Here is a 13,289-nt window from a genome sequence, read left to right as displayed (position 1 = left end):
CAGGGTCTCCAGGCCCAGGTGAAGGGGACCTGGTGAGCTGTGTCTCTGTGTAAGTGCACAGCCTGGTAAGGGGCATCAGTAGGTCTGTGTGCCTGCTGCATGCCCTTGTTTGTAGAAGCACACACGTGTGGGGTTCCATGTGGAGGTTGGGGCCTGGACTTGGAGGGAGATCTGGGAATGGGAGCCAGGGTGGGAGCAAGGCCGGTTGCAGAGTGAAGAGGCTGGAGGAATCGGAAAGCAAGCGTGAGCCGCAGAGTGACGTGCTGGGGTCATGGTGCCCAGGGGGACACGGTAGCTCCTGGGGACAGAGGTGGGCTGGCCTGTGCCCTGTGTCTGCAGCAAGCTGGCAGCTTCAGAAATCAGGACAGCCCGCTTCCTGGAGCCATGGAGCCCGAGGCAGCTTCAGCACCAGCAGAGCCCGGCGGCAGTGGCCCCTCTGCACCCTGTGGACTCCTGCTTCCTCTGCTTGCAGCCCAGATGTCTCTGAGACATCCCTAGCTAAAGCTGTGTTAACAATCCCAGAACGGACTCTGTCAGAGCCCAGAGGTGCAGGAGGACAGGCCTCAGACCCACTCTGGCACCTGCCGGCTGCCGCCTGAGATTAGGCCTGTGAAATACCGGGTCCTGGGTGCTGCTGGCCCCGAGAGCCCCCACACCAGGGAGAAGGGGCTGTGTGGGCTACTCGTCTGTCCCCCTGGGCTCAAAACGCTGTGCCTGGCACCGAGGCGGCTGGTGATGGCTGAGCTGAACCAGGGAGGACTAATGAGTGTGTGCTGGCCCTGCAGGCGGCGGAGCCTGGAGTTAACGAGTTAGGAAATGACAGGTCGAGCAGTGCTGTGTGTGAGGCCAAGGAGAAACAGCAGGACGGCTGCCAGTAGTTCCAGGCCTCAGGGAGGACGAAGGCACACGGGGAGCAGCTGTGGGGCAGGGGAGGGCTCCTCAGAGACAGCACAACTGCGTCCTGGGCACAAGCTTCTGCCCCTCAGGACAGCGCCTGGCGGGGAAGGAGGCCACAGTATGGGAGTGACCCTGGGCTGCCCGCTCCTCTGAGATGGCCAGAGGCAGCGCTCCCAGCATGGCTCTGCAGAGCCCTTCACTCTCTTGGCTGCACTGAGGGTGGATGGCATTTTGGACGGAGGCCTCTTCCCAGGTACTCTCTGGGCAGAGTGTTGCCTGGGGGGCAAAAAGTGTCCCACCAGGGCCTTCCAACAAGAGAAACACACCCAGCTTAAGACCAATCATGAGGAGGACCGGCCTAGAACCAGGAGGACCAACCTAGAACCAGGAGGACTGACCTGGAACCAAGAGGGCCTACCAGGAACCAGGAGGACCAACCAGGAACCAGGAGGCCCAACCAGCAACCAGGAGGCCCAACCAGGAACCAGGAGGCCCAACCAGCAACCAGGAGGCCCAACCAGGAACCAGGAGGCCCAACCAGCAACCAGGAGGACTGACTGAGAACAAGGGGTGTGCCTCCATGCCCCTGCTCTATCTGTCCACTGCCCCCAGTCCTGCTCTGGGTACCATTCCTGACCCTCCTGCCAGTCTGTTTGCACAGCTGAGAGCTGAGGCCTGAGTCCCTTTGTCCATCTGAAGCAGACCATGCCCGTCCCAGGCTACACCTTTGGCCACAGCACTAGTCCTGGACAGCTCCCCCAGGCCCTGTGTCAATAACACCCTCTCCTTGAGTGCCTGGACATCTGAGCTGAGACCTGAGACCACCTGCTTCAGACGACATCTGCTCTAAGCCACAGCCAGACGCCTCCAGCCCTGCTCGTCTCTCCTGTGCACCTGTCCCAGCTGTGCCCTGCGGGGCACCTGCATGTGCTCGCCCTGCAGCCCACAAGTGCTCTTCCAGGCATCGGCCTCACCCCTGCACTGGGGTTTCTCCAGGACTCGGTTTGCTCTCCCATGGCAGCACCCATGACCAGTGGTGGAGCCATCCCTGAGGACAGAGGGATCCCGCTCCAGGGCCCACAGTACACCAAGCTCTACTGTAGGCCACCCAACCCTGGTCCTCCGACTCCTGCAGTAGTAGCCTCAGGTCGGCTCAGAGTCCTGGAGAGAGTGGCCAGCCTGACAGTGCTGCAGGGAGCCATGGCTCCCAGGCCCTTGGCGCAGGGTCCCCTCTGACTCCCTTCCCTGGGCCAGCATTCAGGATGTCAGAGTAGTGGAGGCAGCTGGCAGATGATGCAGCTGAGGGTTTGTTATTCGAAGCCATGGGGTCACTCAGAAAGCACTGGTGGGGACCCCTCTGTGCCAAGATCTGTCCCTGGTATAGGGATCCCGTGAGCACACGTGTGCAGACAGGAGTTCAGCTGCAGCAAAGTAGCCAGACTTACCCTGCCAGAAACAGCAGGGGAGAGGTGGGAGGGAGCCCAGGGAGGTGATTTCCAGCTGTGGTGCAGAGAAGGGGCCCCTAGGGGAGGGTGTGGAGTGGGAATCTAGGGATACCCAGGCAGGGAGCACAGCATGGAGTAAACTCAGGGTCCACAGAGCCCAGGCCAGCCCATGCTGTGCACGTGACAGGAGAGGCCAGGAAAGACTCAACCAAGAGGCTAGGAGGAGCCGTGGCCAGAGCCCGTGCAGGGCCATGCAAGGTATGCATTGACCTGCCAGGCCAGAGAGCCTGGGCCCACGGGCAAAGCTCCGCAGGGGTCAGTCCTCCCAGCAAGGTCACAGGCTGGACCTAGAAGGGCCAATCCAAGGGACTTCACGAAGCCCAGGGCATCCACTTGATCGAAAGTCACCAGGGGTGCAGAGTAGCAGATGTGACTTGTAACAAGAAGGAAAACCAGTTGATCGACGCTGGCCCAGAAGTGAGGAGGACAGGACAATGAGTGGATGGGGACACAAAGGCGCCCAGTACCACTGCATCCAGATGTTCACAAGCCAAGCACACATGGCACTGAGACATGTCTGCAGCAGTGGGGGGCTCCAACGGCCCCATGCCGTGGGAGGCCATGGCAGCCAGTACCTGGTGCTCAGGAGATGCCCAACAAACACTGGTTTTGTCTCATTGAATTCTCACTCCCAAGGCCACAGGCACAGGAAGTGCTGAGTGCAGAGCCCCGCCATGGCTCGCCATCCTCACAAACTCAAGGTTGGATTGGGGTTAGCACCAGTCTCCCCAGGGAGCAAAAGCTGGGTCTGGGAGGCCCCTGAGAGAAGTTGGGTCCTGCCGGTGTCTTCTCCCCTCCCAGTGTCCACCCTTGCCTTGGCCCCAGGGGACCGGCTCAGGCAGGCTGGGGACCCTGCTCAAGGGGCTCATTCTTGTAATTCCCACAGTTGCCTTAATCACCATCCTGATTGGAGTCCTCTGGGTCTGTGGGCTTTGGGTTCAGCCCCCACCTCCACAGACCTTGGCAGCTCCACCTGGGGGTGCAGGCAGCTGCACAGACCTCAAAAGGCTCCCGGCTGCCCCAGCCCAGACACGCCCACCCCAGCCAGGCACCAGCGTCTCCTGGGCACCAGCCCTGCCTTGGAACAGTTTGCTGGCTGCTCCCTTGCCGAGTCAAAAGCCAGGTCCTGGCACAAGAAGACAGAGAAGCCGTTCCTGCAGGTGCACACTGGGCACAGGTGCTCTGGATCCCCCCACAGGGGCACCGGCACGGGGACACTGTCTCACTCAGAGGCCACCTCTGCTTCTGACCTGGCCAGGGGTTGTGGGGCCTTGGAGAGCGGACATGTTGCTGTGTTGAGGACGAGTACTGCTGCCCTGCTCGAGCAGGTGCGGTGGCCAGGTGTGTGAGGGAGACTTCAGACAGGGATGGGCTTTGCTTACAGAGACGGTCTGCATCTCAGAGGACAGGGCTTAAAGCCCCAAAGCTTCCTGGTTTTGTGTTGGACCAGGGGCTCACTGCAGCCAGAAACCCCGGGCTGGACCGGAGGGTCATACCCGGAGGGCTTAGGGGGCCCTACCCTGAGTGTCCCTGACCAGCGGTGGCTGAGAGCCAGGCCAAGGCGGGTGGCGGGGTCTCCGCCAGCTCCTGCTGGGCCCTGGCAGCATGAGCGATGGCGGGCCGAGCGATAAGAAACTAATAATTTATGTTTCCAGCTCCACAGCCGGCGCCGAGGGAGGGCTGAGCCACAGCCTCTCCCTCACTGGTGCGCCCGCAATCTTTTATTGCACAAATTATTAACGACCAGAGAATGAATGACTCTGTAATCAGATCAGGGCTGCCAGCACTTTTTATTTCGTTTATTTGTATAAATTCTGAAGTCAGGGTCTGCCCAGAGCTCAGAATGCCAGCCTTGTGCTGGCAGGATGCCCGGGGAGCCCCTTGACGGAGCAGACCCACCCCCCAGGACCCCAGAGGGTGACAACGACAGAAGCTTGGGCGAGGTCTGAGCTGGAAGCTGTGGTTGGAGGCAGACCCGCAGCAGTCCTGTCCAGCGGTGGCCCTGGAGCCAGGGTCACAGCTCTGCCTTTCAGTTGCTCAGGGACAGCTCCCGCCTGTTCCAGAGCAAGCCTAGGCACAGGGAGAGAATGCACAGCTCCCTCTACTAACTCAGCTCCCCAGAGCCCTGGCCCAGCCCCAGCCCCACACGGCTCCCCTGGTGGCCCCGGCCCCACTCTTACCTGCCCCCCTTCCTGTCCTGAGGCAGAGCTGGGCTGTCCCCTCCCTTGGGTCTGGGGTCTCAGGCTGCGAGGCTTTCTGTGGTGGCGCCGCCGGGTGAGCCTGCCTGTGGTCCCCTCATGAGCCACTTTTAATCTCATTAACCTCTCGCTATGCTACAGAGCATAAATCCAGACTTGGAGATCTTATGTCCATCATAAATTGGGCTGGCAGACTTCCGATCAACGAGATAAAGCTGTCTCCTGTGAGGTGGGTGTTTTATTGGTCTTGGCCTCAGAGCTGCAGGCGGGGTGGGGGTTGGGGAGGGGCCTCCGCTCTGGAACCCTCCTGTGCTGCTCAGGGAGGCCAGATGGGGTCCAGAGCCCCAAGTGCCTCCTGTCATCACAGGCAGGACCCTAATCATGGGCTGCATCGATGCCAGACGCCCAGAGCGACCCACTCCCCGAGCGAGCGGCCAGGCTGGGCACCTGATACAGTGTGGTCAGGGCAGAGCCCACCCATGTCCACCTGCAGGGGGCAATGGCCATGCCCGGGAGCAGGGAGCCACTGGGCTGGAGGAAGGGGGTACGGAGGGGAGGGGGCTCAGGCCTTAGGCTTACAGCGGGGACCTCATCTAGCTCCACCTGCCAGGGGAGATGTCCCCCAGAGATGCCAGAGGAGGAGCCAGGAGCTCCTAGCAGCCACCAACCCAGGACTGGCCCTGCCTGCCACCTCCTGCAGGCTGTCTTTCTACAGAAATTCTGCCTGCTGGGGGTGGGCATTTGGCCTGGTGCTTGAGAAGCCTGAGTCCCACATCAAGTGCCTGGGTTCGATTCCTGGCTCTGGCTCCTGACTCCAAATTCCTGCCAATGCAGACCCTCCAAGGCAGCCCCGATGGTTCAGCGAGGTGTGTTCCTGGACGCAGCTCCTGTCTCCCAGCTTCAGCCTGGTCCAGCCCCAGCTGTTACAGACATTTGGGGAAGGGAAACAGTGTCTCTCTCACCCCTCAAATACATTAAAAATGTTTTTAAAAATTCAGCCCGAGGGGGCGGGGCCGTGGCTCACTTGGTTAATCCTCCGCCTGCGGTGCCAGCATCCCATATGGGCACCGGGTTCTAGTCCCAGTTGCTCCTCTTCCAGTCTAGCTTTCTGCTGTGGCCCTGGAGGGCAGTGGAGGATGGCCCAAGTGCTTGGGCCCTGCACCCGCATGGGAGACCAGGAAGAAGAACCTGGCTCCTGGCTTCGGATCGGTGCAGCGCCGGCCATAGCAGCCATTTGGGGGGTGAACCAACAGAAGGAAGACCTCTCTCTCTCTCTCTCTCTCTCTGTGTGTGTATGTCTATAACTCTACCTCTCAAATAAATAAATAAAATCTTAAAAAAAAAATTCAGCCTGGGGCCAGCGCTGTGGCATAGCAGGTAAAGCTGCCGCCTGCAGTGCCAGCATCCCATATGGGTGCCGGTTCGAGTCCTGGCTGCTCCACTTCTGATCCAACTCTCTGCTATGCCCTGAGAAAGCAATAGAAGATGTCCCAAGTCCTTGAGCCCCTGCACCCGTGTGGGAGACCCGGAAGAAGATCCTGGCTCCTGGCTTTGGATCAGCGCAGCTCCGGCCATTGTGGCCAACAGGGGAGTGAACAAGAGGATGGAAGACCTCTCTCTCTCTCTCTCTTCTCTCTCTGCCTCTCCTCTCTCTGTGTAACGCTTTCAAATAAATAAATAAATCTTAAATATTTAAAAAAAAATAAGAAGGAGAAGGCTCAAGTCCTTGGGCCCCTGCACCCACATGGGAGGCCTGGAAGAAGCTCCTGGATCCTGGCTTCGGATCGGCGCAGCTCTGGCCATTGCAGTCATCTGGGGAGTGAACCAGCAGATAACAGACCTCTCTCTCTCTCTCTCTCTGTTTCTGTCTCTCTGTAACTCTGCGTCTCAAATAAATAAATAAATCTTTTAAAAAAAAAAATTCAGCCTGGCTGTCACCGTGGTGCGCTAGATTAATCCTCTGCCTGCAGCGCCGGCATCCCATATGGACACTGGTTCTAGTTCCGGTTGCTCCTCTTCCAGTCCAGCTCTCTGCTATGGCCTGGGAAAGTAGTAGAAGATGGCCCAAGGGCTTGCACCCCTGCACACGCGTAGGAGACCAGGAGGAAGCACCTGGCTCCTGGCTTCGGATCAGTGCAGCTCTGGCCGTTGCGGCCATTTGGGGAGTGAACCAATGGAAGGAAGACCTTTCTCTCTGTCTCTCTCTTTCACTATCAATAACTCTACCTGTCAAATAAATAAATAAAATCTTTTTTAAAAAATTCAGCCTGCTGTCAACACTACCCACTACCTGCAGCTCACCTCTGGCCAGCCCTGAGGCAGAGGGTCCCCAGCAAGAGAGGGGACACCCAGGGTGGTTTGCTGAGCCCTCAGTAGGTGGTAGCAGGACCCACGTCCCCACCAGGTGCAGCGAGCATAGCACCTGGGCCTTAGGTTCAAATTTCTTTAACATCAGAAGAAAAAAGTATGTAATAATAGTGAATCTGGTATGGATGACATTTTTCTTTATATCAGTACAGTTGCAAAATATGATTCAGATTTTCAACTGAGTCAGAAATGCCACAGGAGTAATAAGGCCCCGGGCAGCTGCAGGACACGACACTGGGGGTAGAGCTTCTTGAAGGGGAACCACGCAGCTGTGCGGGCCCTGGGAGGTGCAGGAGGACCAAACCCCAGACCTTGGAGCAGAGGTGGGGCCTCGCTGCTCCCCCAAAGAGCCCCTGGATTCAGGTTGGTCACATGGGCCCACCAGGAGGCAAACTCTGGGGGCATCCCAGAAACAATGGGTGTGAGTGGGCTGGGTTACATCACTGGGGGTGGGGTTTCTAAGAGGCTTGCTGTGAGGGGGACTTAACATGGTGACAGGAGACAGACGGCTGGTTTGGGTAGGGAGCCTGGGGATGGGGAGATGAACACACACGGCTGGCTGCAGACTCACGATCTGTAAAGGAGACCACAGAAATGCACACGGAGAGAAGTGTGCTCACGCACCCCACTGTCCAGCCACTCCGCGTGTCGGTCAGCTTCCTGCCACTGCAGGGAAACACGGCCACTCTGAAGGGAGTCTACTTTGCTCACAGTTCTGGAGGCTCAAAGCGCAGGCACTAGGGCCTCTGGGACCCTAACCCATCATGGCAGAGTGTTCACGCCCGTCGCCTCTCCTGATAGAGCCCCCAGGAGTCCACCATGGGGCTCTATCCCAACAACCCAATCCAATCCAATCACTTCCCAAAACCTCCTGTCTAAATTCCATAGTTGGATTAAGTTCCCCCTTCTTGGTACCGTTAACATAAGACTCTGGGGACAAAATTCTGCATGAGTTCAGGGGCACAAATATTCAGATCATAGCACCCATCCATCATCCACCATCCATCCATCAATCATCTGCCATCCATCCATCTACCCATCCATCATCTATCATCCATCATCCATCAATCTACTCATCCACTCAGCCATCAGCCATCTATCCACTCATCCGCCCATCCAGCATCTGTCTACCCATCCATCCATCCATCATCTCCCATCCACCCATCCATCCATCCAACCACCCATCAACTCACTCACCCACCTACCCTCTACCCACTCATCCATTCACCATCTATCTATCCACCCACCCATCTACCACCCATCATCTCCACCCACCCATCATCTACCCACTTATCCACCCATCCACCAGCCCACTCACCCACCCATAATCCACTCATTCATCTTCGTCCATCCACCCACCTACCCACCCATCCATCATCTTCCACCCATCCATTCTTCTGCATCCATCCATCATCCGTCATCCGTCTACCCACCCACCTACTCAGCCAGTCTGTGCTGGAGGGTCACTCAAGCAAAGGCAGACCCTGAAGAAGGGAATGGGAAAGGAGGCACTAGGGGCTGAGCTGAAAGGGCATGTGCCCACCAGGGCAGTTCACTTAATAAGCAGTAAGCACTTAGTACTGAGTCCTCAGAAACATCCCAGTGTGCCCGGGACGGATCAGAGCAGAAAGAGGAAGCGGGCCATCAGCACAAGCAGCACCGGGAAGCTGGCTGAGGACCACGCTGCCAGCGGAAATGTGACGATCCAGCCCACGTGCTGGTTTTGCCCTTAGCACTGAGGAATCAGCCTGTCGCAGCTCTGTGGCCGGGGGCTCGGGAGGCTGCACACACCGCCACTGCAGCTCAGATCTAACTACCCAGCTCTCCAACGAGACAGACTGCAGCAGGGCTAGTCAGTCCAGGAAGGCACCTGCCTGAGCAGAGCATCCAACTCCTCCAAGAGCTAAAAATGCCTTCAGTCCAGCCCCTCTTGCTGGCTGCCTCGGCTTCCACACCTCAGGGGCTTACAAGCAGCCACCTGGTTCCTTGTCTGCAAGCAGGAAGCCCCGGGGGCCAATCTGGGGCTCCTGCACACCCTGCGGGAAGCACCGGGTTGTGATGGGCTGTACAGCCCTGCCCTGCCTGTGGTAGATTCAGGCACAGCCTCCACACAGGGATCTGGGGGGTCTCAGCAAACCCCAGGCTGCCTGGCCATGGCCCATCCCCTTCTGCAGCCGTGCCCCAGGCCACAGTGTGGGGGTTCTGTTCTCAACTAACAATATCCCAGGCACAGCAGAGAGGGTGTTCCCCTGGGAGAGCGGTCAGCCACAGAGACACCGGGACTCTCACACCCAGACAACAGTGACACCACCCACAAAGGACCCGTGCACCCTGAAAGCGTGGCACCGACTCAACCTGAGCCCAGGGAATGGGCCCACTGGCAGTGGGCGATTGGCACTCGGCCTTGGTCAGGGTCAGGCTTAGTCTGTGACCTTGGGAAGCCAGTCTGAGACTGGATAGACTTGTGGTAAGAAACAGAATCAAACTCATTGTCCACCCAAGCTTGCTGACCCTAAAAATACCTGCCTTGACCAAAAAGTCCCTGCCAGCCTCCAAGGGACCCCTCAGTGGAGTCTCAATCCCATGCCTCTTCCCGAGCTGTGCCAACGCCAACTACGTAGTGGAGCCTGTGTGCACTGTGTGGGTGCAAGTCTCATTCCACCAAGAATTAACGGGAACCCAACTGGGGTTCACTTCAGTCTCTTCAAGCAGATCCCACCAAGACCCCTGACAACAGGGCTGGGGCTCACAGCTGTGTGTGAGGCAGCGTGTCCCACAGCATGCACCTGTGTGCACACTGCCAGACTGTGCTGTGCATCCACGCACCCTTGCTGCTGCTGTGTCACATGCTGTGTGCCGCTCCCACACAGCCACGCTGGGGCCAGGGCTGTGCACCGGCAGGCTCCCTGGGGCTGGGCCATCAGCTTCGTCTTACACATCCAGGGACACAGCCCAGCAGGGAGTCACCAGGCAACGCTGGCTGTTTTTTCTTTGTCCTGAGGCGTCACACCCTTGCCTGACCTCTGCCCCCCAGAGCCCCAGAGAACAAGACTGCTCCACGGATCCTCAGTGCAGCTCAGAGGACATGCCAGGAGGCCTCAGGTCCTCAACACCGGGATGCTGGCGCTCAGGGGCCACAGCACGGGCCAGGGTCCGGTCTCTGTGCAGGCGTGGCCCCCAGCCACGTGGAGTCCATCACAGGGACGTCAGCACTGCTCCTGGGCTGCCAGCACTGTCCTCGAAACACAGCAGCCACGGCATTTGGCAGCCTTACCGCGCAGCGTGGGCACCACCAGGGTACTCCCGGTGCCGAGCAAGAGGAGACCTGTGGTCTACGAAGCTTCTGGAGCTGGGAGAGTCTGCTGGGGAAAGTGGTAGGAGCCACAAGGCCGGCTTGGCTGAGAATGGCCAGCAAGCCCAAGAGCCCTCTGTGACCTGGGGCCCCCAGATAGCATGGGGTGGTCCCCTGGTGTAGCCCTCACACACTGAGCACTGAGCACCGGCGGGGCCAGGCACGTGGGCGGTGGTGGGTGAACAAGAGCTCGCAAGCAGCGTGCACCCCAGCAGGAGACGCACAGCCACTTCTGGGGTCCCCTGGAAGCCCCTATGCAGTCTGAGAGTCTCCTGTGGCTACCTGACCCCACCCAGACTTCTCCCCCCACGCCCCCCAGTGCCAGGTCCCATCAGCAAGGTTTGCTCTGCGTCCCACCTGGACGTCTCTCTCCTCTTTCAGTGTCCACCTGGTGTCCCTGGGCAGGAGCCTTCCTGTGCTCATGCTCCCCCTTGGCAAGGGACAAGGACAGGAGCTGACTTCTGTGGCAAAGTCCAGCCTGGCCTCGCGGACTGTCTGGTGACCCGTGGTCCCGCTGCTTGCCGTTCTGCCCAGGCTGGGGCAGGGAAGCTCACAGAGTGGGCGTGCGACAGCACAGCTGGGACCGGCCCTCACCTAGGGTACCTGCGATCTGTGCTGGGGCTGTGGCCAAGGCAGGAGGAAGGGGCACACACGTGAGCTCGCAGCCTTCCCATGCAGGCCACCCCTGGAATGTGGGGGTGGGTGGCCCCGAGTGCTGGGCGCTGGCTGTGTGGCCTTCCTGGAGTGGGTGCAAGGATAGCGAGGTGCATGGAGTGAGGACCAGCAGGGTCCTCCATTGAATCCTCCACATTCACCCCCAGGGCAGCAGGGCGTCCGCGAGCTTTCCTGGCCCAGGGAGAGGAAGGGCTGAAGCCACGGCTCTGAGAGAAGTCCTCATGTTTGGCCCCTGCACTGCAGGCCCACTGAGCTGTGTGTCCAGATGGGCACGCATGTGTCGCTGAGCTGTGTGTGTATCCAGATAGGTACACGTGTGTCACTGAACTGTGCATGTGTCCAGATGGGCACGCGTGTGTTACTGACCTGTGTGTGTGTCCAGATGTATACGTGTGTGTCACGGAACTGTGCGTGTGTCCAGATGGGCACACGTGTATCACTGAGCTGTGTGCGTCCAGGTGGGCATGCGTGTGTCGCTGAGCTGTATGTGTCCAGATGGGTACACGTGTGTCACTGAGCTGCACATGTGTTGTGGAGCTGTGTGTGTGTGTGTGCGTGCGTGTCGCTGAGCTGTGCGTGTGTCTTGTAACATGGTGGGTTACATGTCAGCATCACAGCAAGGTCTGCATGGGATTACCTGGCAGGTGCCCACTGGAACCCCAACACGCGTGTGTCTCAGACCAGGCCTAACTGCATCCTGGACTTTGGCTCCTTTGGGAGGCACAGGTTAAGCTCAGTGGACAGACGGGCCCCAGAAACACCTTCCCATCTCCTAATGCCAGCTCCTAGCAGGCAAAGGCCAGGGGTCCAGCAGTGCAGTCCTCACTGGTCTGATCGGACATTCCTGGAGGTTCTGGCCACTTTGCAGGAATGTGTGAGGGGCCCCAGCTGGTTTACCACTGGGGTCTGGGTCTGCATGGTGCAAGGTACTTGCTGGGGGCTGCCGAGGGGCAGGCAGGCTGAGGGGGGCAGCTCCACCTGTGCTCTCAGGGGCTGGTGTCCTCTGCTCCTCCGTCCAAGTCCGGCATGGAGGGGGCAGTCTGCTGGGGGGAGTGGGAGGGTCAAGGCCGGCGGGCCTGAGCATGGGGCAGCAGGCTGGCCTCGCGCTCCCCCAGGACGTCTCGGGTCACCGTCTGTGCAGCCCGCGCCGCCCGCGGTTATTTATGACCCCTCCCCCCCTCCCCGGCGGCGGCAGCGGCGGCTCCGGCCTGAGCCCGGCGGCGGAGGGCTCCGAGCGGGGGGACCACGAGCAGCGACGGCGTGGCGCCAAGACCAGCGGTGGGCCGATTTGGTCCACACAGCCTGCTAACATGCAGGCCAATTCTAGGGTTAAACCCCCGGGGAAATTCTAGGGTTAAACTCTGCCATGCCCCCCCCTTCTGCCCTTCTGAGAGATGCCAGAAAGTGTGGCCCCCGCTGCAGGGGTTGGGGAAGGGGGGGCGGGCAGGCCAGGAAACAGGCAGGTCCCATAGGCAGGAGACCTGGGCCCTTGGGCAGAGGGTCCACTTCCTCTAGAGAGGTGCAGCCAGCAGCAGGAGGGGCATGAGGGAGCCCCACCCTGCCCCCTCCCCAGTGCTGTGGACAGGTGGCCACACAGGGCCTTCCACCTGGCCTCTGGTCAGTTCTGACCACTGGTTCCCACACCTCCTGGGAGGAGCAGCCATGGGGACATCACACCTGAGAGCGATGGCTGTCACATGTGGGGTCATGCACTGTCTCCGCTGACCCCAGACGCTCCAGGAGGAGCCCCAAGGGAAGCGGCATGGGGGAGGGAGCAGGCAGCTGCATTTGGGCTCCGGTTCCTGCGCTGAGGGGAGGTGGGCAGTGCCTGCCCGTGAGGAGCAGCAGAGTGGACACCATGATCAGCTTCCTGGTCACCAATGGCCACTTCATGTAAAGTGGGAGCTGCTGTCTGGGGCTGCCCCCTCACTCCAAGCTCCTCCCTTGAAGAAGGTGCTGGTACCCACAGGCTGTAGTCGGCCCAGTTCAGCCCCTGGGGCCCGGTGAGGCTGGAGGTGTGATGGGGTGGGCACAGCCAGGGGTTCACAGAGGGGAACAGAAACGTGCTGGCGCCACTTCAGGGACCCCTCCCACCTCTCGGTCCCATCTGCCACTGGAGTTCCCTCCCGGGTGCAGCAGCCCTGACCCGGCTGTGAGTAGGGGAGGTGCCAGGTGCAGGGTGAGGGGCAGCGGCCTCAGGAGAGGTCCCTCACCCGGGACCAGATGCCTCTCAACCCGGAGACCACAAAAGGCCCTCCCCAGCACCCAGGCTCCCGCCCACGCCCACCGGGGAGG

Source organism: Oryctolagus cuniculus, chromosome 7, assembly GCF_964237555.1.
Source record: "Oryctolagus cuniculus chromosome 7, mOryCun1.1, whole genome shotgun sequence".
In the NCBI taxonomy this organism is placed as follows: domain Eukaryota; kingdom Metazoa; phylum Chordata; class Mammalia; order Lagomorpha; family Leporidae; genus Oryctolagus; species Oryctolagus cuniculus.
This window is presented reverse-complemented; position numbering follows the sequence as displayed.